At 34.0% G+C, this 14,197-nt stretch overlaps 1 pseudogene across 1 annotated transcript in view; it reads right to left on the bottom strand.

The window, feature by feature from the left end:
- Positions 1–852: 852 nt before the first annotated feature.
- LOC143236496 (solute carrier family 22 member 15-like) overlaps positions 853–14,197 on the bottom strand; it is a 37,953-nt pseudogene continuing 24,608 nt past the window's right edge. Inside the window, exons 5-9 of the transcript XR_013019575.1 lie at positions 13,431–13,545; positions 12,649–12,721; positions 12,203–12,490; positions 4,348–4,483; positions 853–3,976 (exon numbers count right to left, since the gene is read on the bottom strand). The product of XR_013019575.1 is annotated as a solute carrier family 22 member 15-like (transcript). The remainder of the gene's footprint in view (positions 3,977–4,347; positions 4,484–12,202; positions 12,491–12,648; positions 12,722–13,430; positions 13,546–14,197) is intronic.

The raw sequence follows: 14,197 nt of genomic DNA, 5'->3' as shown, positions 1-14,197 counted from the left end.
AGCAGCGAAAATGTAGGTGGCTCAATTACCTTTATACAGGGGAGGGGATATCTTTTGTAGTTATATCACCTGAAAACAGCATTCAATTTTGTAAGTTAAGATGTGCGATACTGCATGTGTACGAACACAATGTATTTATATTGATAATTTAAATTATTTATAATCTACTGGTAACAAAAAGCCACGGTTCTCCAGTATTTATTTGTTTTATACAGTTAACTAACATAAGCCTACATGAGCAGAAACTTTGAAAAGTTTGTTTTTGATGAGCACTTGTTGGATAACAGTTAGTTCGAGTTCGAAATCTAACCATACACTTGGAAATGGATAGAATAACGGGCTCACTTATCGGTATTTACCTGGCATGCCCTTTTACAATAATATTTAATAAATTAATGTCTTGTTAGTTGTGTATGGTTCTTCGATTATCATAATCAATCATCTAAATGTTATTCAATATATTTTCATCTACATAACTAGCGATGCTATCTGTTCACCACAGGGAATCAAATACCAAATTTTAGCATTTAAGTCCAGGTCGTTGCTGTTGATGTATTGGGGGATAAATGTAGTTAATGGTATTTTCTGTTAATTTGTTAAACTTAATACACCCTTGTTTATTCGCTTTAACACTGGTGATTTGTTTTAAACATTCAATTTATAAAAACCATATGAGCGTTTCACAATACTCACGACTTTCAAACAGGTGAAATGTAATCATTGTTTTTGTGGAGAGCAGGCATACTATATGTTTCTCACCTCTTTATAATATAAGTTCAGAGTGTGAGTAAATATAAGTAGTTTTAATTTGTCTACTGAAGAATGTGCAAGAAAAAGGTCAAAACTTTTGGGATTACTAAATTTTATTGAACATGAAAAATAAATACCACAGAAATTGATAAAATAATACCAAGAAAACTACATCAATAATTTCCTCTTTCATGTTTTGTTCTATTAAAATGGAAGACTGATACTTAGTGTATAGAAAAATAACTTTCTCTATAACAGTGGGAGAAGAGTTGTTCATGATACACAAAATGCATCAAACATTAAAACAAGTAACATCACTTTTTTGTATTTGATTCAACACTGGGAACTTTCTGCAATACTATTTTATACAAAACATTTGAAAGTGTTCCATAGTTTCTGTACTTCATATTCAGATTATCTCATGAAAGCCTAATTTAAAAACAGTGGTACAAATTCAAAAGCTTGAGTGAGGTAAAATACAATTTCATTAAAAAATTAAAGGAAAAAATGACTTGCAATCAAATTAGTTATACGTTCAATACTATTATTCTCTAGTAACTGAGAAAAAAAAAAACCTTCTAAAATTGTTTGTCTGGGATTTCCATTTTTCCCTCTTGTTAAGAATCAATGGAAAGTATTAAACCAACTCAAATGTAGAACACATCCGACAAACATTTGATAATTATAAAACTAATGTGTAGAAAATGAGAATTTTGATCCAACAGATGGTGGATTAAGTGGCTCTCTCTGAAATCTTTTGAATTGATTTTACTTTTAATGCCTTTCCTTCATTACTACCTTGAATTTGCTGCAACAAAATACTGAACATTCTTGTGCAGTTTATAATGAATTACATACAAATAATTATACTACTTTTATAAACATCTTCGGAGGCAAATAAATTCAAATTACAAGTTACATATATTTTTAGCACAATAAACTTTGTTAATAAATTAGTTTTAACATTTGGTGCCATGAAGTACTGATTAACAAAGTATATATATATATATTTTAAGAACAACAAAAAAAGACTACAAACTAAAAATTAAAATGTATTTATGTTAAAAGATTCAGATTACTGCAGTGATATAAGTAGTAAAGTAGGTTTACTTCTTTTTACTGTTTTAATCTTGAGTTTTTACATTACAATGATTGCTTTTATTTTACATCAACATAGAGACATTGACATTGGAAATGTAATACTAAATATAAAAACCATCATTGACAGAGAAGGATAGTGAAATATTAAAAGTTCAAAGAACAGAATGCATTTCTTAAATTAGAAATATTTTTAGATAAAATAAAAAATCAGATTACTGAATGCAACAACTTTCAGAAATAAGGATCAGAAAACAGTTTTAAAAACTATGTAAGTGTGAGAAAATATGTCAAATATTAGAACGTGCACACACACATCTGAGCCAAGTTGATATGAGAAATGTGATTACTTGCAAAAACACAATTCTGGAAAATATACAACTTTAAGGCATTTGTCAGTGAATGTAACGTTAAACAAACCTAAATGTTAGTTTTTATATATCTACATACATTACATGTGTAATGAATAGAGCTCTTGAATAGAGCTGGGTGAATAGTGGAATTTGTAGATTTAATTAGTTTTGGAATCATTAATTAATTTCAACCAAAAAACCAATTATTCTCACATGAGATTAATACCCATATTTTAAACATATTTTGTTTTTATAAAAAAAACTTTTGAACTAACCTATGTTTCAATATGATAAATATCTTTAAGTACAACAATGACTGAGTTAATGTTTAAACTTCAACTGTTGTGCATCAAATATACATCTATAATAATAAAAGGGCATCTGTGTGTGACTGCCATAATTCCAAGGAAAAGAGGAACCCAGAAATCTCTTTCTGCACCACACTAAATGGATCTTGAGGGTTTACAGCTGGGTATTATTACTTATCCACATGTGCATGCAAGTATTCATTTTTTTTAATAAGGTAAGCTAACAAAAATCCATATAGAAAAGAAGTGCAATGACCATAGCTCTAAGGAGAAAGAACTTTTGCATCCAAACTGAAGGTGTGCACCTGGGTTTTACTTGTATTATCCACATGTGTATGTATGCATCCACATTTTTTAAATGAGGCAAGCTAGCAAAAAAACATATAGAAAAATGATACCTTATATGACAGATAGACAGATATGTACATATATATCTATGCATGTGTGACCACCATAGCTCCAAGGGAAAAAAAACACCCAAAAACTTGAAATTTTGCTCGCATGCTAAGTGAATCCAGGGAGGTGCAAGTGGATATTATTACTTATCCATGTGTGAGTGTGTGCATATTTTTATAGAGTAGGCTAACAAAAAACTACACATAGGTGTGGTTGCCATAGCTCAGAGAGGAAATAATCTAGAAACTTGAAATTTTTGTACACATACTAAATAGACTGTAGGGGTGTGCACCTGAACATTACTTATCAAATTTTAGATCTGTAGCAAATGAACCCTGAGGTGTGCACCTGAGTATTAATTATCCACATACTTGCACATTTCTTGAATAAGACAAGGTTGCAAAAACACTAAGAAAATAAGTGGGTCCTTATTGAAAAAATTAATATGTATAAAAGTCAGTGCATTTTGTTAACAATGAGCTCCAACAACTGGTTTTATGTCATGTTGCTTAGCAACAAAAGTAAACAAGTTATACTTTTATGCTAAATGGCATGAATCTCCCAGCAGTACATATCTATTTATACTTAAATTTTATTGTTCTAATTGTCTTTTGAACCATGACTAACCACTACTGATGTCATAAATCATTACATTACACACATGCTACTTGCAAGCACACTTCATGAAAAATTTATTATTTTACAATTTACTTTATTTAATCTAACTTTAAATAGCTCAAAAAGTTTATCTTTCTTTCAGTTATTTTTAATATAATAAGTAAAGAATACACATGAAAATCAAGAAGTAAAGTAGTTACCTGGGTCAGTTTTCTTTGTTTTCAATTGTCAATGACATTTGACCTTACTTTTTTGTATATGAATGGTCCTATTACACAAAATATTTAATTATATAATGCTCAAAATTACACACTAAAAGCAGAATATATCAATAATATTCACAATTTCTTACAAATTTCTATATATGTAATGAGACTTGTTTGAAATTCAGTTAAACTTGTTGAATCGTTTCCTGTCAGAATAAAAGTTGAACTGGAAGCAAAATTGAATATTCTGTACAAACAAAAGAAAAGAGAATAATATGTCATTTGATAAACTATGCTTTGCTTGAGTAATTACAACATTATAACAATTAATTCACATTCATTAAGTTTTGTACTTCGAGGAGTTATAAGTAAATTAAAGAAAAGGAGATGCCTATAGTGAAAATGTCACAATTCTCAAACTAGGAGTAATTCAAGATTTTTTGATATTGCATAATGTAATTAAGTACTTAAAACTTATATACTATTAAAATATTAGTTGTTAACTAAGATTTATTTGTTTGCTATATTTATTGCTATACCATGGCAAGAATGTAGTTTAATTAGGTTTTGAATGTTAAGTCAGTAAAATGTTGTTGTGAAATGTAAACAAAAGAGTACCTGTAGAGGCAGTGTTAAGTAGCTTAAGAGTTTTTTTCTCTCTGATATTTTAGCCTCCCTGAAGCAGTTGTTGAAAACAGCCATAAAGCTAAACTCTCGAACATAAAACATTCCATCTTCATCATCTGTCAAAATGCTTTCAAGAAAGAAAAATAAGTAAATAGTAACATATAAATTGAAAGTTATTGAAATTGCAGAGAAGATGAATAACTGTATATTAATTAGAGAAATCTATGTATCTGATAAAATTGTGAGAAACTGGAGAAAATGTTCCATAAAAGCTTATAAATATGTCAAGAGACAAGTGTGCCAACACAGGTAAGTCAAACAAGTGGCCACTGTTAAGAGACAAAGTTCCACAGTAGATTAGCTAATTTTGCAAGAGTAGATATATTGTCTTATGCATCAAGTGCAAAAAGTTGGAGAAAAAAGAATATTTGTTAAAATGATTGGCCATAGGTGAACTAGGTTTACTTTAATACTTTCTTGTATGGCTGACAGTACTAAGCTAAAGCCAATGGTTCTTTTTAACAGAAAAAAAAAATACCCAAGGAAAAGTTTCCAAAAGGAATTGCCATCCATGTGCACGCAAAAGGCTGGATAAATAAAGCAAAAAAATGTTTGAACAAAATGTGGAATTTATGACTTGTCGAAATACAAAAGGAAAAAAAAATATGCTCATCTGGGACAAGTTTAAATACTAGCCAGTAAAGTTGGTTGTTTGATTGATTTAGTGTTTTATGGCACAAAGCTGCTAGGCTATCTGTGCTAAACACCTGGTAAAAAGTTAAAATTAAAGTAATTTTAGTAAAATTCATAAAAGGAAATTAAGGTAAAACAAAACAAAATTTAAAAAAACATAAATACCATAAAACCAATGTTTACATCTAGTCTACAATGGTAAGATAAAAACTACAGTAACACAAGTTGAAAATGACTTTCTGTAGCATAATTGTAATTATCATAACTTGCCAGGAAGACTAACAAGTAAGTACAAAAACCACCATCAGTCACCTGAAGTTCTGGATCCAAGTTATCTGACATTATGGCCATTTTCAAAAGTAATAAAAATTTTAAAAGACATGTAGTAAAATTTTAATAATAACTTGTCAGGACGACTAATGGGTAGTTCAAACAGCAGTGTTAGTCACCTGAAATTAGCCTTTTCAGTCCTGGTTTCGACTTATTTAATGTTACAGCCATTTTCTAATTTCAAATTGAGTAGATGTACTTTGATTCTTAAAAGAGAATCACATTAAAAACTTAAATGGCATTAGAAAGATTAATGGCCTTTAAAAAACTAAAAACTTTACCAAGGTGGACAGTGTCACCATCACCAATAACACTGTTTAACATTATGGACAAATCTTGGGACAGAACATGTTTAAAATGGTGCTGTCGTTGAGAGTCATAAGGACGGTAAGAAAATGAAAGTGGCTTATTGTGATCTAAGTGTTACACAGACTACACCACTGGTACATCAATTCCAGATAAAAGAAAACGATGAGTTAAAAAACTGTGACCAACGTGTAGTCTAATAAGAAAAACTTCCTCTTTCCAATCTTCATGGAAGCAAGAGGGCCAAAGTCCAATATAGGGTTTTATTTGGAAAAGCTTGTTTTTGCATTGCTCACTCCAAGTCTACTGCCAACTGGCACAGAGCCCAGCCTTGAATACAGGACCATGTCCCATGTATGGAACAGACACAGCAGTGATAGTACCAGAGCAGATAGACTTAGTTGCAGTGATGGTGAGCTCATTCCAACGAATACCAACGTGGCCCGGTATCCACAGAAACTGGATAGATGTAGAGGTTAAAGATAAATGGGCCAGTTGTTTTTGAATATTGGCAAGAACAGGGTGTAAACTAATGTTAAGTGTTTCCAGGGCCAGTAGAGAACTAAGTGAATCAGTATGAATAGTGCAGTTTGAGTACTGCTTAGCTTCTATGTGATCCAGAGGAAGAGAAATGGTGCATAGTTCAGCAGTGAACACAGAAACTGTAGAGGGGATACTGTGTGCAACTACTGAACCACAACAAACCATGGTAAAGCCCACATAGTCACCTGATTTTGAACCATCTGTATAAAAAGGAATGGAAAGATGGTTTGAAAGATATTCAGCAAATAGCAGACAGTATTTCCAATCAGGAATGTCTGCTTTTCTCAGATGACTTAAAGATAGGTCACATTTGGGGACTGTAAAAAGCCATGGTGGGATAAGTGGATACAGCAACGTTATTCAAGAATAGACCCAATTCATCCAACTGTGCCTGGATAGGAAGGCCAAAAGGTGCAACAGCAGATCATCTGTTTTAAAGAAGTATGGCCCACCAAGGAAGGAAAACACAACTCCAGGTGGGATGCTTTGGTAAGGAATGAAGTTTCGAAGCATACAGTAAAGACAGTTGCAAATGGTGGAGGTGCAAAGAAGGTTCATGAGACTATGTATAACCTTTGAACTGGGGAAGTGCAGAAAGCCCCAGTACAGAGCCGAAGTCCTTAATGATGAATGGGGTCGAGTATCTTCAAGGCCAAGGGTCTGGCACAGCCATGGATCAGTGATCCATAATCGAGTTAAATCGAATAAGCCTACTCTATGCCAAAGAATAGATACAAGATGTCATTTTAGAAAGGCTTCTCTGATTAACATTTCAAGTCAAATCAGGAGGTCCATGGTTGAGTGCTGTTGTCAGAACCCACACTGGGTGGGCAAGAGGAGGTTGTTTGATTCAAGGAACCAAACAAGTCAAGCATTAACTATCCTCTATAAGGTCTTACAAAGACTGGATGATAGTTTGAAGGAATCTTGAAATCCTTCCCAGGCTTAGAGAAAAGTAGAACAATAGCCTGGGACCAGGCATAAGGAAAAACATTCTCCTGTCAGATATGGTTAAAACAATCAGAAGAATAGCAAGAGAAGCAGGAGATAGACGGTGCAGCATTTCATAGTGTACATCATTAGGTCCAACTGATGTACTGCCAGACCAATGAAAGGCCAGTTTGAGTTCCACCAGTGTAAAGGGACAATTATAGTCATGGAGACAATCAGCTTGAAAGGAGAGAGGTGATTGCTTTGCCTGAGTTTTGATGGTTAAGAAGGTGGAGGAAGAAGTAGAAGTTCTAGATACCCAGCAAAAGCTTTCACCTAGAGTATCAGCAATACTCCAGGTATCAGCTACTTCCTGGCCATCAGAGAGCAAGATTGAGAGGGAGACAGAATTATATTGCCCACTGACCTTTCGAACTTTGTCCGATATGACTTCGTAACTGGTGGTAGAAGATATGTTGGTTGTGAACTTAATCCAACATTCCTTCTGGTTTTGACGTCTCACCCACCAAGCACGTGGACGGGCCTGCTGGAAAGTGATGGGGTTCGAGAGTGTGGATACCTACGGAAAGTATCTCAGGCCTATTTTTGAGCCTTCTGTGCCATGTGGCAGGCAGGATTCCACCATAGACGATGATATAGTGGAAAACGTGTTGAAGTTGTAGAAATACATTGAGAAGCTGCTTGTATAATACAGTCAGTTACTGCTGCCACACAGTCATCTACTGATGGCTTACAGAAGATAGCAGAATCAAGTTCTGTGAGAGCAGTAAAAGAGGGCCAGTTTGTGTGATTCAGTTTCCACTGGGGCACAAGGGTCTGGTGGCATTGACCACGGCCAGTATCTCTCAAAATTATAGGAAAATGATCACTGCCTCATGGATTATTGTCAACCCTCCATGAAAAGTGAGAGAATAATGAAGGGGAGCAAATTGAGAGATCAACAGCAGTAAAGGACTGAATAGGTGCATGAAAATAAGTAGAAGAACCAGTATTGACAAGAGAAAGATTGTGATCAGAGAGCATTCAGTCTACATCATGACCCCTCCTACCAATATCCTGTAGGATTAAAAACTGTTCAATGGGAGTATCAAGGTCTAATTGATCATGCCATTCTAGGCAATGGGTATAGAGAACAAACAGTGATGGTATGACCCAAGAAAACAAGGATGGCTATGGCCTCCAAGAGTGTGTTGAGTGGCAAAGACAAAGTGGGGATATGCTGATCAACCAACAGTTCCACCCCTCCATACACTTGTCCATCAGACAGCCTGTCATTTTTGTACAAAGAAAGCTGCTGAAAGGTGACTGTATCAGCAGGTTTCCGAAATGTTTCTTGTAAAGGAACCACATACAGGATGGTAAGAAGCAATCAGTGTTTTGATGTCATCCAGATTAGAACATAAATATCAACAGTTCCATTGTATCAAAGTCACTATTTTTATTTAAGTGTAGGCAAATTACGTCGAAAACTCTTCTGTTTATGACCACGTCTTTTTTCCTTACTGTCATCATTTGAGGGAGGCCCATCATCCTCCATGGATCGTGCCCTGGGTCGATTGGGCAGATCTTTGCTGCTGGATGGGCTTCCAGTGACTGAGGACATAACGAATGATCATTTTGCATCCTGAAGTGGGAGAAGAAGATGTATCCAAGGAAATGCTGGTACCCAGAACCAAAGGATGTGGATCTTGAGGCTTGTTGGAGTGTATGTATGACACAGAGATGGGTGTTGAAGTTGATTCATCAACTTTTTTAACCATGGAGGTCAAAAGACTTTTCATTTGTTTTGAGAATGATTCTTTTGAAGGCACAGAGATCTGTCTGCACTCCCACTGTAGTTATGGAAGAAAGTGCAGCACCATACTTCTGAGATGATTTGGTGAACAGCAACTTTCAAGCCTCAGGGTAAGTAATATCTTGAATCATTTTCAAATGCTGCATCTCTTTTACTTCCAACAATTTATGGCAAGAACAAAAGCCATTGCAACTGACACAATAAGGTTCCATTTCACAGTCACAGGTATCATGGTCCCTGCCACCTCAAAGAGCACACATCAGTAAGGCACGACATGACATCTTTGAGTGACTGAACCGCTGACACTAAAAACATCACAGAGGGTTTGGAATGTATGGTCTTACCCTGCAATTAAGATAACCTGCCTTAATGGTGGCAGGTGGATGTGGTGATGTAAATGTCAGAGCATGGATATTGGTCAGTATCATAATTCCATCTTTGTAAGTAAAGATATGCCTCACTGCAGAAATTCCTTGAGCAGAGAAACCACCGAGAACCTCTGACTTGGGGATGTTCTTTAAATCCCTCTCAACGATAACTCATTGTGATGAATTCAAAGTAGCATGAGGTGGTGTAACCTCAATTGGTATATCCCCATTTGACTTTGAATACAAGAGGTTCATTGTGTTGAGATGTGGATGTTTCCACCATTTTGTCACCAGATTTAAGCTTCTTTACTGACTTTGAAGAGAGTCAGCAAATCCCTCTAGTCCCTTCTGAATAAAAAGAGAGACATTTGCCCTAAAGGTTTGTCCGAAAGAGAATGTAGAATGAGAAAATTAGGTACAACAGGTGTTACAGATGTTAAAGATTGCTGCTCAGAATCTTCAATGTTTACCTATGAATTGTTTTGTCACTATTTTATTTAAGTTTTTTTAGGAGAATCCATAATAAAAAAAGGGAAATTTCAGTGCCCACTGACACCCACCATGGAGCCCTACGAGGGGATGCACTACAATATCAAACAAAGACACTGCAGCAACGCCAAGGTTTCGTGAACACCATACCCAAACACCAGCATCAGATACAATGTCCATACCACCTGTTGAGAACATCCAACACTGGTACTTAGTTCACTTAAGTTCAAGTGGACCAGCCAATTGACCCAAGGTGGCCATCCCAAGACTGCCAGTCTCCAGGACTTCAAGGCCAAAGTGGTGTTGGACCTCTCAACCACATAGATCCTCTCCTCCCCTTCATGGGTCACCATGCACAGCAAACACATGGGTAGATGTTCAGATACCAGAGGAGGTAAACAGAAACAACAGAACCTTCCCTGGGAGGTCCCCTCACCACATACAGGAATCCACACCAAGGGGAGCCAGTAAAGAATGTTATGGTTGAAGTTCAATCATGCAATGCTGATGTGGATGTGATTTCTACAGGCATGCTGTAATGAATGGAACTTAGTATCAACAAACACTTTTAGGACTTGAGAACAAAGAGGGTAAAATGGATGCAAGAATGGGGGAAAAAAAGAAGTCTTATGAAGAGAAGCAGCATGATGGTTCTGACATTGGCATCTGAAGGGGTTGTAGATTCTAGGAAGAAACTGAAAACCTACATTATTGTGAAATCCATAAAAAAAAATGTGTAATTAATTTAAATACGTAAGATGGTAGAAAGAATAACTATTCATGGACTGATGAAGCTGATGATGAAAAAGCCAATAACATTCTAACTGCAACTACCAACAATGAAGATGATGCATATGATGACTTACCCAGATAATTAGGAAGCATTATTCACATGAAGACGACAGTGAATTTGTAGAATTTAAGACCATATGAAATTGATAACTGTGTTGTGTTTCTATGTATTAGACAGGTTATTTTTACCTAACTTATGGTATTTCCTAAATGTACATTTGCACAATCATTAAATTGTAATCAATAACTTTATTAGCTGTTTCAGCCAAAGATAACATTAATTTTTCTTGTCATATCTTAACTGCAACCACAATAGTAAAATATTGCAATTTTAAAGAACTAAATGCATTCTTTGGTAAGGATGCTAATGTTACTGGTAAATAGATATGCAACATGTTTATATGAAAAAAATGATTATTCTATTATTAAGAAAACATGTCAGTTTAATGTTTACTTTTTTAAAAATCAAAATTACTTTTCGTTATTTATTGTTTTCATTGCTATTGAGGTTCAGTGGACTCTTACTAAGTGTGCATTTCATCCTCTCGAAAGTATTACTTGTGTAAAAATCAACCTCTAAATTACAGCTTAAGAAACTGTTCACAAAATTTCAACTATTATACAAGTATATTGAGTTAATGGAATCCTTAATTTCAATAAGTTAGTTCATTTAATATGTTGTAACACAAATCAATTAAGCTGAACAAATGAGGATTAACAGAAAATAATAATGTAATATTTCAATTACTTAGATACTCTCTCTCCAACACACGTACATACATACAGATATATAAATGGAAGTTATAATTTGAAACCAAATTTTGACTCTGGTAGAAGAGTGGTTGTTGTTGTGATGAGTTTTAGACACTGGATGATTAGAATACTGAGGATTAGGAACAATTAAAAAAATATTAACTGATTGTTTTATGTGAAATTAATTTACATTCATGCGAATTGATTGTATTGATTATGATCATTAAACATATGCAGTCCATATGGACCCCAGGGGTACTGAAAGGTGGATATATTAATACGTATTGATGAAGATTAAAGAAACATGTAGTAAAGATTGTGAGAATTCTTAGAGTTGTTTACACAACTTACATATGCATAAAATTAGCTAGACTGTTACATACAGAAACATTTCAAATGTCATAAAATCAACTAAATAAGCAATAGTTATTTCAAGGTCAAATAATTTACCTTTGCCATCCAGATTTGTAACAACCAAGAGAAAATGTTATTGCTAGCAAACAGCAAGTAATCTTATTACTCTTTAATTATGTACTTTCAGCATTATTGATGTAATATCCCTATTGTCATTATGTATTACGAAGGATAGCAATCTCGGTATATAGTATAATCCTATTGTTATCCACATTTAGATACAGTGTAACTATGTACTCGAAGAGTGTATGCCAATAACTGTCAAATATTTTGAAAGACATTTTACTTCTCTTTAACACTCTATTAATTACTTTTACTGTTATTTTGGTAAATCATTACAAAAAAATTAACTTTATACTTTTAGCCAGAAGGATACTGACCTTTAGCCAAACCTGCCTATAAATGTAATTACCTTTAACAACCTTTATCGTGTTTTGAAGATAGCCATAGTTTCTTCCATGTTAAATTCCTTCTCTGATGATGTCTCTTCTTCATCCTCTACTAAAAGACTTTGTGGTTCAAATGGAAGAAGTTTGTGTGTTTCTACACGAGTAGGAAAAGGTTCATTAGAGTCACATATGTCACCTACGTCTTCTGGCAAGGGTTTACCTAGTGTTTCAGGAAGCCAAGTGTTAACAATACCACAAACAATTGCAAACAAACCCAGGATAGTATACTGAAGCAGAGGATATACGTCATCCTGTATAGAAAGAGGAACAAATCGACAGTAGTTAAAATAATATATATACGTACATATATACTTTTAAAACACTCAGTGGCATCTTTGATGAAGGATTGTAAGAACCTTTAATAATTAAATAAGAAAATGAGTATTTGTTTTTTCACATATACACTTACCAGAAGACCAACAAAAGAAGAAAGAATTCCTCCAATCCATGCAGCTGAAATGAGAATTCCAAAACCCAAGTTCCTAGAAAAAAAAAAAGAGAAAGAAAATGTTAACACAATGTTACAGAAGTGTATTTCACTCAACACTTATTTTAATCATGCAATAAAGATATGATTTACTAGTTATTTCATACATGCTTCCAACGAGGATTACAACATTATTACTATTTGTTACAAAATTATGAATTAATGCCAAACTACAGTGTAAATCAAATTGTACATAGAGATGAAGAAATATCTAGTATACATGGCTAATTTCTAGATAACTATAGTGAAATGCTGAGATTAAAATAAAATGAAACTTTGTAAAGAGTTAACAAGGTATTGAAATAAGGAATTTATAGAATACTTAACCCTTATATTTGAGTCTAATGGTGTTGTTCATTCACATCAGGTTATGGCCAGTGAAAAGCCTAGGTTACAGTTGTAACTTAAGAGACTGTAATTTAATATAACAAACTTACATACATATTGTAAAACATTTTGTTTTTGAAAAAAATATTTTTATATAAATAAGTACAAAGAATTTTGCATTTATAGCACTAGAAATAGCTACTCTAGTAGTAAATAATAAATACATTTATCTAATCCTCTTACATGACAAAACTTAATGTGTATAGTAGAATGATAAAGTGCATATTTATATACATCTTACCAACCTAGCATAAATATTCAATGATCACAGTAAAGTATAGATGTCTGATATACAAAAGTATCAAACATGTAACCACCTGATTACTGTTGGCAACAGCTCAGCAGAATACACGTAGATCACAGAAAAAGCAGCTGAGACAGACATCTTTCCTGACAAAGCTAGTGCAACTTGAAAACCACTCATTTCCTCACCTACAGAAAGGTAAAACCAAGAAAAGAATTATATTATGACTGTGAGAAGATGATGAAAAATAATAACAAGGGATAACAACTGGAAACTATATTCATCAAAAATGCTGTCAACTTTCATTATTCATTAAACTTGTTGAACTAAAAGAACATACACAAGCACTATAAAAAAATTAAGTTTCCTTAACTGCAAATGTACTGGTAATACATACCTCTACACGTGTACAGCTATTGTCTTCCCATGTCAGCCAAAAATATTTGCATACCACTACCTTTCAAGCAATGCCCACTTAATTGTATGTGACCTTACATGAATTGTGCTACTGCATAATGACATTATCATACAACATAAGCCCTCCATCAAGAAAATGGTGTGTACTTCCATGCACCAAAAGTAAAATTGCCTGAAAGTTAAACAATACCTAAAATTCATTCAGGAAAACTGAAGAGATTTAAATATGCCAATAACACAGAAAACTAAACATACAGTTAAGATGGGCAGTGGCATCACCACCAATGACACTGTCCTACATTAGGCATACTCTCCACCCAACAACAACAAAAAAAAAGTCTAAAGTGATGACACCATCCACATTTGAAATTACGACAACTGATATACAAGTGTCACACAGGCCACACATTGGCAAAGCAGTGT

Source organism: Tachypleus tridentatus, chromosome 13 (genome assembly GCF_004210375.1).
Source record: "Tachypleus tridentatus isolate NWPU-2018 chromosome 13, ASM421037v1, whole genome shotgun sequence".
NCBI classification, from domain to species: domain Eukaryota; kingdom Metazoa; phylum Arthropoda; class Merostomata; order Xiphosura; family Limulidae; genus Tachypleus; species Tachypleus tridentatus.
The sequence above is the reverse complement of the archived record's forward strand: the minus strand, read 5'-3'. Positions and strand labels throughout refer to the sequence as shown.